At 41.0% G+C, this 14,178-nt stretch overlaps 1 long non-coding RNA gene across 1 annotated transcript; it reads right to left on the reverse strand.

The window, feature by feature from the left end:
• Window positions 1-39: 39 nt before the first annotated feature.
• Window positions 40-6,743, reverse strand: LOC122647486. Its single transcript, XR_006330905.1, has 3 exons — window positions 6,628-6,743; window positions 988-992; window positions 40-51 (listed from the first exon to the last, which is right to left on the reverse strand). It is a non-coding gene; the product is annotated as an uncharacterized LOC122647486 (long non-coding RNA).
• Between the last annotated feature and the right edge of the window lie 7,435 nt (window positions 6,744-14,178).

Consider the following 14,178-nt stretch of genomic DNA (forward strand, 5'->3'; position numbering starts at 1 on the left):
TCAGCTTATGGGTATACTCAAGATCAACAAGGTTTGTTAAATTTGCATCTGCTTGGCATTCTTCAAAATTCTAAGGCGAACAGGGACTCCCATTAATAATGCTCTAATATCTGAAGAATATTGCTGCTTTTAATATCTTTGTGGACATGGGAAGGGTTGGTACAGTTGTGGAGATAAGTATGCCCCATGGCCGGCCACATCCAATGCAATTTGTACCCTCTATGGCCTGCTCATGCTGCCACGGATCCAGTTATTCATACGTCCATTCCTGGCGTACTCATAAACAAAATACCAATCTCCCTCACTGAAACAAACACCTTGAGATCTTGATAATATTGACATATATATATATATATATATATATTTTGGGATAGGCAGGCCCCTAAGGAGAGTTGAACTCATGATTGTTAAGGTTTGAGAATTGGATGGTGGATTCTGTAAAGGAACAAGGTGCGTTGTGAATGGGTAAATGGTGACTTCAGAAAGCTTATTAGCCTAAAGGGTCTCCACAATGTGTTATCAAGGCAAATATTGTAAGACTAAATTGTAACACAGTAATAAGAAAAATACTTGTTATCAGTACCGAGACACGAACCAGAGAGGAGAACTTCAACAGCACAAACAGGAACCAGAGACACGAACCAGGTGAGTTGAGTCGTTTCTAACAGATACTTTCCTTAGGGTTTTAGGTGCCCCCACTTCTGCAACGGGGTTGACCTTGCACCTAACCCTCTAAGATGAAACAACTCCTAAACGTATAGGTTGCAGAACCTGATACGAGTACAGTAGGACTCCAACGGTTGTACTATCACTCTGTTTATAGAAGATACAGTAAGGCAAAACTGTCTCTGGAATGAACAGTTGCAGAGACAGAAAACAAAATCTGTTGTGTATATATAATGGCAAGCATGACTTGGTGTATATATAGTGCTGGAGTACCCTTTCATGAAGGGATATATCCGTATGAATACAGGTGAGACAATACACGTTTCCTTCACGTACAGGGAGGGGGTGTATCTATTCGTATACGTGTACGAATAGGCATGTACGGTTCAACCGTATAAATGAACCATGGGTGAACCAAACCGAGTTTTAAAATGAAAATTAAAACTCAAAACTCAAAAGGGCAAAACTTATATTATCTAAAAAATAAGGTTTTGCCCACACCCACACCCACACCCCAACCCCGACCCTGACCTCGACCTCGACCTCGACCTCGACCTCGACCTCGACCACGGCCCGGCGCGCATGCGCGATTCAAAAGCACCCCAAGGACCCCCCACACACTAGAGAGAAGGGTGACTACCTCTCCAAAGGGCTCACACCTTAAGAAAACAACCCTATATATATACCCCTCAAGTTACTCTCCCATAACCAATGTGGGACTATTCTTGAGCTCAATATTGCCTCTTGCACATAAGAGTACACAACAAATTCAAACAAAAAAATGGAGGAAAGTAAAAAGGAGGTAATGAACAAAAGACGCATTTTTGAAACTTTGACTCACATTGACTCTAAAGTGCTTTTTGAAATAAAACATTGACTCAAAAAGTGCTTTTTGAAATAATAATACAACACGATGTTAGGCCCCAAACTGGACACTTATAGTGAAAAACATAATTGAATCACCCCAAGTGTGATTGTAAACTGAGTAGATATTTGACACCAGCATCATTTTGATCCTTGAATCCTTTGGCCAGCATAGATTTCTTGTGTTGGATTGGTTCTGGATAACTTGACAGGTGGAAAGACCTTGGAAGTTGTTGTTGGAGATCGAGAAATAAGTATCAATGTATTTAACAATATAAGAAGTGTTTGCCTGATAATACTGACCGGAACAGGACCAATTGGCGGGAACGATCACCTCCTTGTTTGTTTCGAAGGTTGTAGTTTTGGTTATGAATTAATCTGGGGAGCTTATATGGTGCAGGCCGGTTTGCAGAAAGGAAAGTGGGGCGGGGTTGTAGGGGAGGAGAAGGGTTGCAGAGGTGTTCGTTTACTGGAGAGAGAGAGAGGATGTTGGGGGTATTTTAGGACTTTTATTATTATATGGGGATTTGGTAAATCTTTTTAACATTTTAATTTGTGATTGTAAAACATAAATTTATACTTACTAGTTTTGTAAAACCTTTTGTTATCAAGTAGATCTAGGCAATTCTCACATTATATTTCCACTGTTGCTTGATATCAGTGTCTAGGGGGTTGCAGGCCTGCAGTCCACGCCCAGACACAGTTGGGGGGGGGGGTTAAATGACTATCCTGCCCCCATGAAAGGTGAAAATACCGCCCCAGAGTTGCCAGTACGCTTACTCTCATTGGCTGCCCCGCGCAAATGGCCGCTATCCCTCCTCTCCCCGTTTTTTTTTGATAGGTCTTGCACTATACTACTCTATGAGGAGGGGGTGGGGGAGGGAAGGTGATGCAGCTCCAAGAAGGAAGAAGAAGAAGAAGAAACCCTGAACTTAGGGTTTAAATAGGGAGCCGTAGGCTAGGATTTCTATTTTTCCATACTTAGTTATTTTTCTATTTTTTAGATTGAACCGGCTTAAATTGGTTGCATCCAATTGGTTCAATTGGTCTAATTTAAGTGAAATGTTCTTATTGGCTAATAGGTTCTTATATCCTATTGGCTAGTATGGAATCTTCACTTAAGTTAATTGTTTTAAGTTAGATTCTTTTATGTTTAAGTTAGTAGGGGTAGTTAAGTCATTACACTATTTTAAGTAATTAATTAGACTTAAACCTCTTCCTTCCACGTTTTTGAGAAGGAGAGGTATTTAATTTGTAGTAGGAATTGGCCTATGACCTTATTATAAATATAAGAGATCGTGGGAGGCTCCCCACAATTGAAATTTGAAAAAAAAACCCTGTTTCTGCTGCTTGGCCATTCGCTGCTTGCTGCTCCTTGCTCTTCAAGAGTGTTTGCATCCTTGTGGGTACATCAAGGTGGAAGGGTGGGTGGAATCCTACGACTCCTTACGCCGTGACGGCTGGGAGGGTCTCTCATTCGAAGGTGGCTTCATCCTTCTTCAATCAAGCTGTTGCCAGTGGAATCTAGTAGTAAGTTTGCTCTTTAATTTCTGTTTTTCCATTCATACTCCCTCCCTATCGATTTCCCTTAAACCCTAGATCATCTAGGTTATTTTTAGTACTCATCACCCATTTGAATTCAATCAGATTCAGACCATAGCTCCATCACACCCCTGCCTATACTCGATCTCAGTTGCTACCCTTTTCCATCACTCTAAACCCTAACTCCCCATTAATCACTATAAACCTAAGAAACCCTAATTTCAGTCCAGACCTATTCAGCCATCAGAAAACCTTCCTGCTGCAGCCGAACCTTCCCCCTAATCCCTCTAACACTCAACCTTAACCCTTGCCCCTGAATCCTACTGTAAACCCTAGGTTTGGCTATTTTCCTAATTTTAAAAACCCAAAACCCTAACCCTAAATCTGCAGAATTTTGAAACCTAACCAAATCCAGATATTTTTATACCATAATGACCCTCTAAACCTGCAGATTAAAACCATATAAACCCCATTCCCAAATTTCCATCCTAAACCCTAATTTTCCCTAAAACAACCCCTAATCAGCCCTAAACAGCAGGCTTAACCAGAGCTTGATTCTACCTGGCTCCTAGTAGGATTATTTCCTATTCTAGGACTACATTATTTTGGTATCAAAGCCATGGATGAACATGGCAACCTGGTGCTGCCACTACCACCCGACCCCATGGCAGCCATGCTAGAGATGTTCAGGAAATTTACTGCAGACCAGAAGACCTTGTTTGAAGACCTTAGGGTTGAACAGAGAGCTATGGCTAAAAGGCTGCAAGTAATTGAACATAGGCAGCTTATAGCTAATGGGGACAACAATGTACCCATAGAAGAGGACAGGTATCAACCCCATTCAGTGGTACAGAGACTGCCTAACAGAGATGGGAGCCCTAGAGATGACTACAGGGGTTATAGAGATGGACATATAGGTCACATGGACAGATTCAGGACTGATCGAGATGACAGAGATGATAGAGACTACTATAGAGATCGTCGGGACAGACCTAGATATGCCCGTGAGCCTTCTCGGGAACACAGAGATCACCACCGAGGCTACAGAGACAGAGATAGAGAAGACCGGGACAGAGACAGAGGTCGGCAGCCCACTTTTGAAGAGTATATGAGGTCCTACTTCACTGGAGACCAAGGTACTAATCGACGACGTACAGGTAACCAGAAGGTGAAGCTTGAGCTAAAAGAATTTGATGGTAATTCTGACCCTCAAGTGTTTTATGATTGGCTTGTTGCAATAGAAGACTATTTCGATTGGTATGATCTATTTGAAGAAGGGAAAATGAAGTTAATCCGTGCTAAGCTTGTCGGAGCTGCACGTGAGTGGTGGAGAACTGCTGAAAGAGAGATGGACTTCAATGGTATTGCACCTCGCACTTGGGAAGACATGAAATATGACCTGAGCAAGCAATACTTACCAAGGCACTTCAGGTCTCAGATGCAGGATAAATTCAACTCCCTCCGCCAAGGGACCATGACTGTAACTGAGTACATGAGGCAATTCAATGCTCTTTCTTCTCGCACTAGCATTAGGGAGGAGGGCATCCAAATGCTTTCCAGGTTCATATTGGGACTATCAAGTGAGATCAACAGGACAATTAGAGTGGTTGATGTTGTAGATGTTCGAGATTGTTTTGAGAAGGCCTAGAAAGCAGAGGAGCTATTAACTTCATGTAAACAACCAAGTTCTACTTCCAAGCCGGCCTACATCAACACTAGCACCTCAAAACAAGGTTCCTCTATAGGCAACACTTCTCATCCTGCTGTTCCCCCACGTGTGGATGACAAGGGCAAGACTCCTATGGGCCGAAATGACCCCTTTACTTGTTATTTTTGTCAAGATAAGGGACATATCGCTATGGACTGCCCATATAAGAAGAAGCCTCTCAACGTGGCTGAAAAAGAAGAAGTTCAAGGTGAAGATGAAGACCAAGGCGGCATTCACATTTATGCACTTCCCCCTGACGATGATGAACATTATTTTGATGATGAAGATTTACAAGGTGTTCATGTAATTCGTCAAGAGGCTGTTGTCCAACCAGATTTACAATCTTCTTCATCCTCCAAAGAGCTGCTGTCCGCATACAATATTGCACCATCCGCCGAAGATAAACTCAAGCAACTCGACCCTGATTTAGAAGACCATTTTGTGATCTCCAGCCATTCATCGGGGATGAATGTTTTCAAGACGGGGAGAGTTGATGCAGCTCCAAGAAGGAAGAAGAAGAAGAAGAAACCCTGAACTTAGGGTTTAAATAGGGAGCCGTAGGCTGGGATTTCTGTTTTCCATACTTAGTTATTTTTCTATTTTTTAGATTGAACCGGCTTAAATTGGTTGCATCCAATTGGTTCAATTAGTCTAATTTAAGTGAAATGTTCCTATTGGCTAATAGGTTCTTATATCCTATTGGCTAGTATGGAATCTTCACTTAAGTTAATTGTTCTAAGTTAGATTCTTTTATGTTTAAGTTAGTAGGGGTAGTTAAGTCATTACACTATTTTAAGTAATTAATTAGACTTAAACCTCTCCCTTCCACGTTTTTGAGAAGGAGAGGTATTTAATTTGTAGTAGGAATTGGCCTATGGCCTTATTATAAATATAAGAGATCGTGGGAGGCTCCCCCACAATTGAAATTTGAAAAAAACCTGTTTTCTCGCTGGCGCCGATTGCTGCGCTGCTCCTTGCTCTTCAAGAGTGTTTGCATCCTTGTGGGTACATCAAGGTGGAAGGGTGGGTGGAATCCTACGACTCCTTACGCCGTGACGGCTGGGAGGGTCTCTCATTTGAAGGTGGCTTCATCCTTCTTCAATCAAGCTGCTGCCAGTGGAATCTAGTAGTAAGTTTGCTCTTTAATTTCTGTTTTTCCATTCATACTCCCTCCCTATCGATTTCCCTTAAACCCTAGATCATCTAGGTTATTTTTAATACTCATCACCCATCTGAATTCAATCAGATTCAGACCATAGCTCCATCACACCCCTGCCTATACTCGATCCCAATTGCTGCCCCTTTCCATCACTCTAAACCCTAACTCCCCATTAATCACTATAAACCTAAGAAACCCTAATTTCTGTCCAGACCTATTCAGCAATCAGAAAACCTTCCTGCTGCAGCCGAACCTTCCCCCTAGTCCCTCTAACACTCGACCTTAACCCCTACCCCTGAATCCTACTGTAAACCCTAGTTTTGGCTATTTTCCTAATTTTAAAAACCCGAAACCCTAACCCTAAATCTGCAAAATTTTGAAACCTAACCAAATCCAGATATTTTTATACCATAATGACCCTCTAAACCTGCAGATTAGAACCCTATAAACCCCATTCCCAAATTTCCATCCTAAACCCTAATTTTGCCCTAAAATAGCCCCTAATCAGCCCTAAACAGAAGGCTTAACCAGAGCTTGATTTTACCTGGTTCCTAGTAGGATTATTTCCTATTCTAGGACTGCATTAGAAGGTGTGAACGAGAAGACATGAACCCAAGACCTCCTGGTACTCTAGTAGGATGGGCTTTAATGCTCCACACTCTACCAAGTGCACTATGCACATGTTCACCTCATGGTATTGCATTGTTTTGCCTTAGGAATAGTGTTTGTTCTACATGGGTCTCTTCAGCCTCTGCAATTGGAAGTTAGCCATCTACTTAGGGTGATGAAGGTGATGTTGTAGAACTAAATCGTTACTCTTACATGCCTTCTCACACACTCTTCTACCATTAAATAAACATTCACATTTCTCATGTTCTTTGACAAGTTAAGATGCCTACCTTGGCTAGGTCCAAGAATCAAATTCTCCTTCAAGTTGTTTTGGGTCAGTATGGTAACCTTCCAAAAATCGTTTCTAGTGTTTTTTTCTGTTTTTGGGGCCAGAAATGGAACAAATCCTATATGTGTTGCCCAATATATTTTTGTGTTTATTTGAAATGAACCAGGTAATATAAATGGTTCTGACATAGTTTTGAGAAACAACAAAAAGAAGCTCTGAAAAAACAGAAACACAAACTGATCGAAAGCGAAAATGTGCACAATATAGACTCGATATTCATGAATCACCACCACCACCACCACCACCACCACCACTGTCACTGCCACTACCTCCACCTCCACCACCACCAACTCCACCACCACCACCACCACCTCTACCGCTACCGCCGCCGCCACCACCACCACCACCACCTTCATCACCACCTCCACCATCATTGCCGCCACCCCCACCACATCCACCACCACACTACCACCGCCGCCACCTCAACCTCCACCTTTACCTTCACTGCCACCACCACCACCACCACCACCACAAAATAGAAGAAATTCTTCTCTTAATATGCAATTCATACATGTTTTTTTTTTGGTGACAGAAACAATTTTTTTCCAGTTTTACCAAACAACATTTGTTGATATAGAATTACTCCAAATCATAGAAACATAGAAATTGTTTCTAACTCAAAAACAGTATTTTAGAACAAAAATGCTGCCGTACAAGCCCTTTATCCCTAATTGATTTTCAAAAACTTTTTTTTTTCAACCCATGGGTCCGCTAGAGTAGATTTGACTATTGAAAAAGGCCGACCAAAACCGGTTCCAGAATCCAGAATGGCTGGAGCTGGAAAGGTAAGACCGCCAATGCCCAAATGATAAGTTTGGCTAGTAGAAATCTTGATAGTTTTTTTTTTCTACCCCATGATAAGTCTTGCTAGTACTCTCTCTCTCTCTCAACAAGAACTCAACCTTATCCCAACTAAATGGGGTGGGCTACATGGATCCTTACCATCCAATCAGTTCCATTCAAAGGCATACTTGATACAAGGCTTAAGCTGCGCATGCCTTTCATCACCCCTTCTCCTATAATCATTTTAGGTCTGTGTAGACGTGGAATTTTGTTACCCCCCAGTAATGACAACAACAGGACGTGGATTGACATAGTACCTCTCTTAAGGACTCACCCCTACAACCACCTAGCCTATCCCACTGTGACCCCAATAAGGTTCGGATAAACAAATTTAAGTGCAGAATACTTCACGTTAGCCAGTGGTGCAGAAACAGCTTTAAAAAGATTGTCGGAAATCCCCCCAACACTAAAATAGTATTGACACTTGTTCTGAATTTCAAAATATTTTTGGACCAAAACATGGACCAACACTTGCACCATTGGATAGTGCTCGGAACAACGAATCCAATGGTATATCTCACGAAACAATTCGATGTCTGGGCGTGAAGCATCGCTCAAAACTGCACAAAAAAACAAAGACATTTTTCGGGACTAAAACGTGGACCCAAAAGTGGAGCTGTTTAGCTAAAAAATATCCCAAAATATCTAATTTTGGTTCTCTATAAACAGCCCCTCTCATATTGAATTGTAATATGAATTTCTCTGTCCTAGCCATTTTTTGAGAGTTTTTCACTTGTTTTAGTGTTATCTCGTTGCCCTGATGTCACTTTCCCTTACGGATAGTCCCTCGATAAGCCCCTCGATGTCCTGATTCTGCAAGAATGGGAACCTACCCGATTTGGCCTAAAAGTGCATGCATGATCCATTTCTAAGACCAACCTTTTTAGGAGGTATAGTCTTTTAAGAGAGAGAGAGAGAGAGAGAGAGAGAGAGAGAGAGAGAGAGAGAGATTGTCAATCCCCCTCGACCTGACCTGAGGTGGGGTTCTACCTGAATTTCGTCAACAAGTGCACCCGATAAGTTGAAGTTCTATCGGTCGTCAATAAAGTTCACCCGATAAGTCAGGGTTCTGTCTGAATTTCGTCAACAAAAGTTTGTTTGATAAGTCGTGGTTTTGTCAAAACTCTGTCAATAAAGCTCATTCAATAGAGCCAAAGTTCCACCAAAATTTCTGTGTGAAAGTCCACCCAAGAAGCAAGGAATCTTCCCTTTCCGATCCTCGTTGTGGGTCGTTCCTAGGTATGTTCACCCCTCATTTTATTTCAAATTTGGCATACTGTAGGTCTTTAAAGTAATCTATTTTAGTGTAAATATTAGTGTATTTGCATCTAATTAATGTAGAATTTGTATCATGATCGGATGTATAAATATTAGCTTTGCATGTTGGTATAAGACACTTTACAGGAGAATATTTGAATCTTAGCATCTAGTAGAAAGATTGACACATCTGGGTGGAGTGGGGTGCGTAAAACCTTCCCATCTTCATAGCCTAACCTCTTACCCATACACTGACCAGACCATTGGAATCAATCGTATCCCTATCCTTAACCGGGATTTAGGATACCTATACAGGGTTCTAGACCCATAAAAACCAAGGTGGCGACTCCTTTTATTTTTAAATTGTGCATCTCGCACCCCCATCATGTTTCATTTGAGTCGCCAATAGGGACCAACCCAAGAAGGCGCTCCCGACACCCACAAAGTGTTTGCGCCTGTGTTGAACCTTATTGTCTGCCTCTGGCTCTTTAAGCTCCTTCAATCTGAATCAAATCACTCCTCCATATTTGGTCATCCAAAAGCCTCTGTTGAACATGACCATGCCACCTCTATTGACGCCAAGCCATTTCAGTCAAGTTTCTCCTCGTCTTGAGGCTATTGAGTAGGAAGGGGAAAAGCCAGGTAAGTCCGAGTTATTTACCCCTTAAACTGCCTTCTATTACATCCTTGAAAACTTGCCTTCGATGCAACAGTTCTACCAGAGACTCGAGGCACTGGTGTTGTGGTGCTTTCACATGGGCTTGGTGAGGTGCCTGCTGAAGTATCGATCAAATCCCTGTCACCAAAGACAGATGAAGACCCTATAACTCTCAGTGGAGATCCGTCGCCGAAGAGCTCATCCTCTAGTAATGATCTCTTCGATGATGAAGAAATCGAACAAACTCTGAGGGTACATCTTTTATCCCTATCTCTATTTTGATCATTATTAAGGTCCAATTCTCTTGAATAGTGCTGATAACTCACTTTATTCAGCCGGTTCCTACTCTAAACAAGATGATGGCCCTCTTGGATGACTTGACTATGAAGGTGCCTATCCCCAAATTCCCTCTCCCATTTATGAAATTAAGTTCTCCTCCTACAGAGAAAGCTTTCCCCAAATTCCCTCTCCCATTTATGAAATTAAGTTCTCCTCCTACAGAGAAAGCTTTGGAATTTCTGCATTTGATAGAGGGTATGTCAGCTCGAGAACTTGTAAAACAAGGGAAGGTGACCAATTTGTAGAAAACTCTTAGGATGATCAAAGAGTGTCCTGATGTTCCGTCAACCTTTAAAATTTATCTTCAGAAATTAAAAGATGTGATTCCACCAATAGCTGATTGACTTCCTTCCTGCCTCGAAATTGTAGACCAAGCCATAGAAGCCATCAACCGTGACAAACAACTTTCAGAGAAAGTATAAAGGTTCCGGTCGGTCATTGATGAACACCGTGAGACCAAGATTTCATATGATGCTCAACTGGCCACCTTGAATGAAGAGACAAATAGCTTGATGAAGAAGAAAAGAGCCATCAAAACGGTGAAAGCAGCCAACTATATTGTGATATCAAAGGCTTACAAAGAAGCTTATGAAAGTGAAGTCATTTTACGCGAGATGTTTCCTTCTTCTCCTGATTGGCCAAACAAAATTAGGAGGGCCAAAGTAGAGCTGGTCGAGATTGAGAGTGCCCTAGGAAGGGCATGGTTATCTCTTCATCCTGAGTGAATACCTAACAAAACTTCAAATTCTAACAATTTTTTTGTAACATTCATTGTTTCAATGGAAACCCTTCAAAGGTCGTTTGAATTTTATAATGATTTGATTTCATCATTCGGTCATAACAAGTACGTTTGAAAATACAAAACCCCCTATAATAATACTTGGAGATAATTCCTTCATAGACCAAAATGAAAAGAACATACAACTAAACCTTGGTCAACACAAACTTCCAACATTTTCGCCATATATTGGTGAATAGAATGAACATATGAATAAATGGATGAGGCTAACCAGGTGGCGAAGCAACGCCTGACCCTTCCAAGCATGCTGCTTCTTGATCGGATGGGCAATCTTTTACTTTCCCATTTGCGCTCTTTTCTCAATGCTCCTAACTCTGATGGAGACTCATCCTAAACCTCCCCCTTCGGTCTATCTTATGGTTCAGTTCCCTAGGAAAATTTGGCTGATGAATCCTTGATACATCTACCATAATTAAATTAACAGAAAAATTCTGCTCCTCGAAATCTTCTTTGTCATCATCGGGTAAGGGCAAATGGATGGTTGTTTCCAAAGTGACTGTAGTGGGATCATGCTCCTCGGCCAATACTTCAACCTTAGCATGATTCTCTCTATTATAGCTTTCTTTGATGAACGTTGTCTTAACTCGTCCATCATCGAGCATTACAAAGGTATCCTTTGGTTCCTCATCATCACTTATGAGAATTCCTTTCCCTTTGTTTTGGCTCTGGGATTGACTTCACCCCGTTTTTGAAACGGCCATCCTCACAACTCGCTCGCTGGCCATACAGTCTGCTGGCTGAGAAGGCCCCACATGTAAATTCTGAAGATTCATATACGGGGGCCTGATTTGGTGTGCCGAGTATGCTTTCTTTTCCTTTATCAACCACAGATTGGCTGGGACGGGGTGCAACACTTTAAGTATCTCATTACGAGGTTCAATCTGAAATGGAAGTAAACCAATCTTAGCTCGCACTAAAGCCACCATTTGCTCTAACTGGCAATTTCGAGCTTCGTTAGAGGCAGCTAATGCCGCCGTCAACTGGTACATACTATGCATCATGGGTTACATCAAATTATGCATCATAGTGGCCGCGTACTCGGAGCGTATATCCCCATATGCTCTAAGTTGGGCATCAAATTGTGATTCAACGTCCTGGTCGTGTACGATGTCCTGATCTTGCAAGGGAACTCGTCTTGCCCCTCACTTACCCGCTTGTTGATTAACCTTCTTCGCCATGTCGTCTCAATCAGAGTGTCTCACTAGGTGTGCCAAAAATTGTTTGGCTCTTTTTCCAGATTGCTCAAACAATCGGTTGATCGGGCCATATTTATGCGTAAAAGTATGATTTAATTTTTTATTTTAATTAAAAATTTATGATTAAATTGATTCCACTTTGCTATTTTCTTATGATCGCAAGATTCCAACAGTAATCGAGAATTTTGAGATAATTGATTGTAGTTGTGCGTACATGGAACTATTTATGAGATTCCAGCGATTTCGGTACCAATCTGATATAGAGGAGATGTGATTGAAAGATAGAACTGGATTTTCCAAGAAAAGAAGAAGGAAGTTAGTTTTGTTTTAGGAAAGAGAAGAGATGGCCGGTAGGAAGTATTCTCCACGATTTCTCTATCCCAAATCTTCTAAACCTCTCTTTCCTAAAATTCCTCCGTCTAAAACCCTCTCATTCTATCTTTCCTCATTCCCCTAAAATCTCTCTCTTTTATCTCCTAAGAATTCCTCCACGGTTTTGCTAAGCTCCCACCTTTTCTAAAATCCTATTCTCTTCTAAACTCCCTCCACATCATCTCTCTCGCATGTGCTGCCCACGGTTCTTCTATATCTCCTAAAACCTCTCCCTAAAGCCACTCTCCTATCTCTTCTACGATTCTCTCTCTCCCAACTGTTCCCAATTCCAATCCCTCCACGTTATCTCTCCCATCTCTTCTCTAAATTCTGATGTTTTCTTTCTCTCCAAAAAAGTCTATCTCTTCTCTCATATCTCTCTAATTTCTCTCCCTCTCTTAAAATCTCTCCCAAACAGCTTCGTCGTCATCATTGCAGCTCAGCAGCTGTTCCAGCTCTCCACCTGCGTTTCATCACCATGAAGAATAGTTGTTGTCCCCTATCAAGTAGCCCTATCAGTGGGGTGTAGATGAAGCAGTGAACTTTGTTAATTAAATTCCAATTTTTTAGTACACTTGATTGCTTGATGTGTAGACCATTCCATGTGAATGACTTTAATTTATTAATTTAGTTTAGAAGATTTGTTTTTGTGATTCATATTTTCTATTCAAACAATGATTTTTATTGTGATTGTGATTGTACCGATGATAGTCTATATCTGACTGAACTAAGTGTGCTAAGCGTATGCGAAAGACGATAGTGATTGACAAGATACGCTATAACTAGGATGAATGACAATTATCATTGTGTGATTTCATTAGGTTTGTAGCTGTAATGAATTGAAGTGTGCGCCGAAGATTAATTAATGGATCAATGTGGATTCGAAACCTGAAGACAGTCTTCTCTCATCGTTTTCTTCTTCTTCATTGATTTTTATTTGTTCATTACTTCTTAGTTTATTTTTAACTGTATTATGGATAATTGTTTTTGAAATCACTTTACACCATCTTAAGTAGCTTAGCCTTCCAGTGGATTCGATCCCTTCTTACCACTGTTCTTGTAGTAGCAATAGGATTAATTAATATCTAGTAGTAGCAATAGGATTAATTAATATTTATTTTTTATCTCATAACGACACGATCATCGATTAATCGTGACATTGGTCTACCGTAATCAAATAGTATTAATAGAGAGCACGGGCGTGCCAGAGTCTATAAGACTCAAAGTAGTAGAAGTTTGCACTTCTGACTTCTATCAGGCTATGTGGATCACCCTCTTGCCTCGATTGCTCAAAGGACTTTAGATTAAAGACCAAATTGCAATATATGGGTAAGGATAATCACAGAACAATTGATAGTGAAAATGGGAAATCAAGCACTTCTATTAATCTTGATGCGAGCATATACAGAGGACATACCACTGTTACAAGAAATCAGAGAAGAACTTGATAGGGGAGAGAAAGAGAGAATGATCACTAGGATTAGGAGAGAGAGAGAGAGAGAAGAGTTACACTAGGAAAAGTAAATTGCAGAATATAAAGATAATTGAAATTGCAAGTTTGTTATGTGATTGAGAGATCCATTCTTTCTTCTGTGATTTTGTCTTTTATACTTGAGAAGGCAAAACCTCTATTACGTGTCTCCCAACTACAATTTCTCTGACGGTAACAGAACCGTTTGGGGATCACGTCCTCCTGGTGTGGTTTCCACCTTGGGAAGTGGCGTAATGGATGCTTTACAGTTACAACTCTTTTTTGAAAAACCCACACTGTTGACCGATCCTAAAGGGTAATCAACTTGTCATTTATGGTTAATTGG

The sequence above is a fragment of the Telopea speciosissima genome, unplaced genomic scaffold, assembly GCF_018873765.1.
Source record: "Telopea speciosissima isolate NSW1024214 ecotype Mountain lineage unplaced genomic scaffold, Tspe_v1 Tspe_v1.0062, whole genome shotgun sequence".
Taxonomy (NCBI): Eukaryota; Viridiplantae; Streptophyta; class Magnoliopsida; order Proteales; family Proteaceae; genus Telopea; species Telopea speciosissima.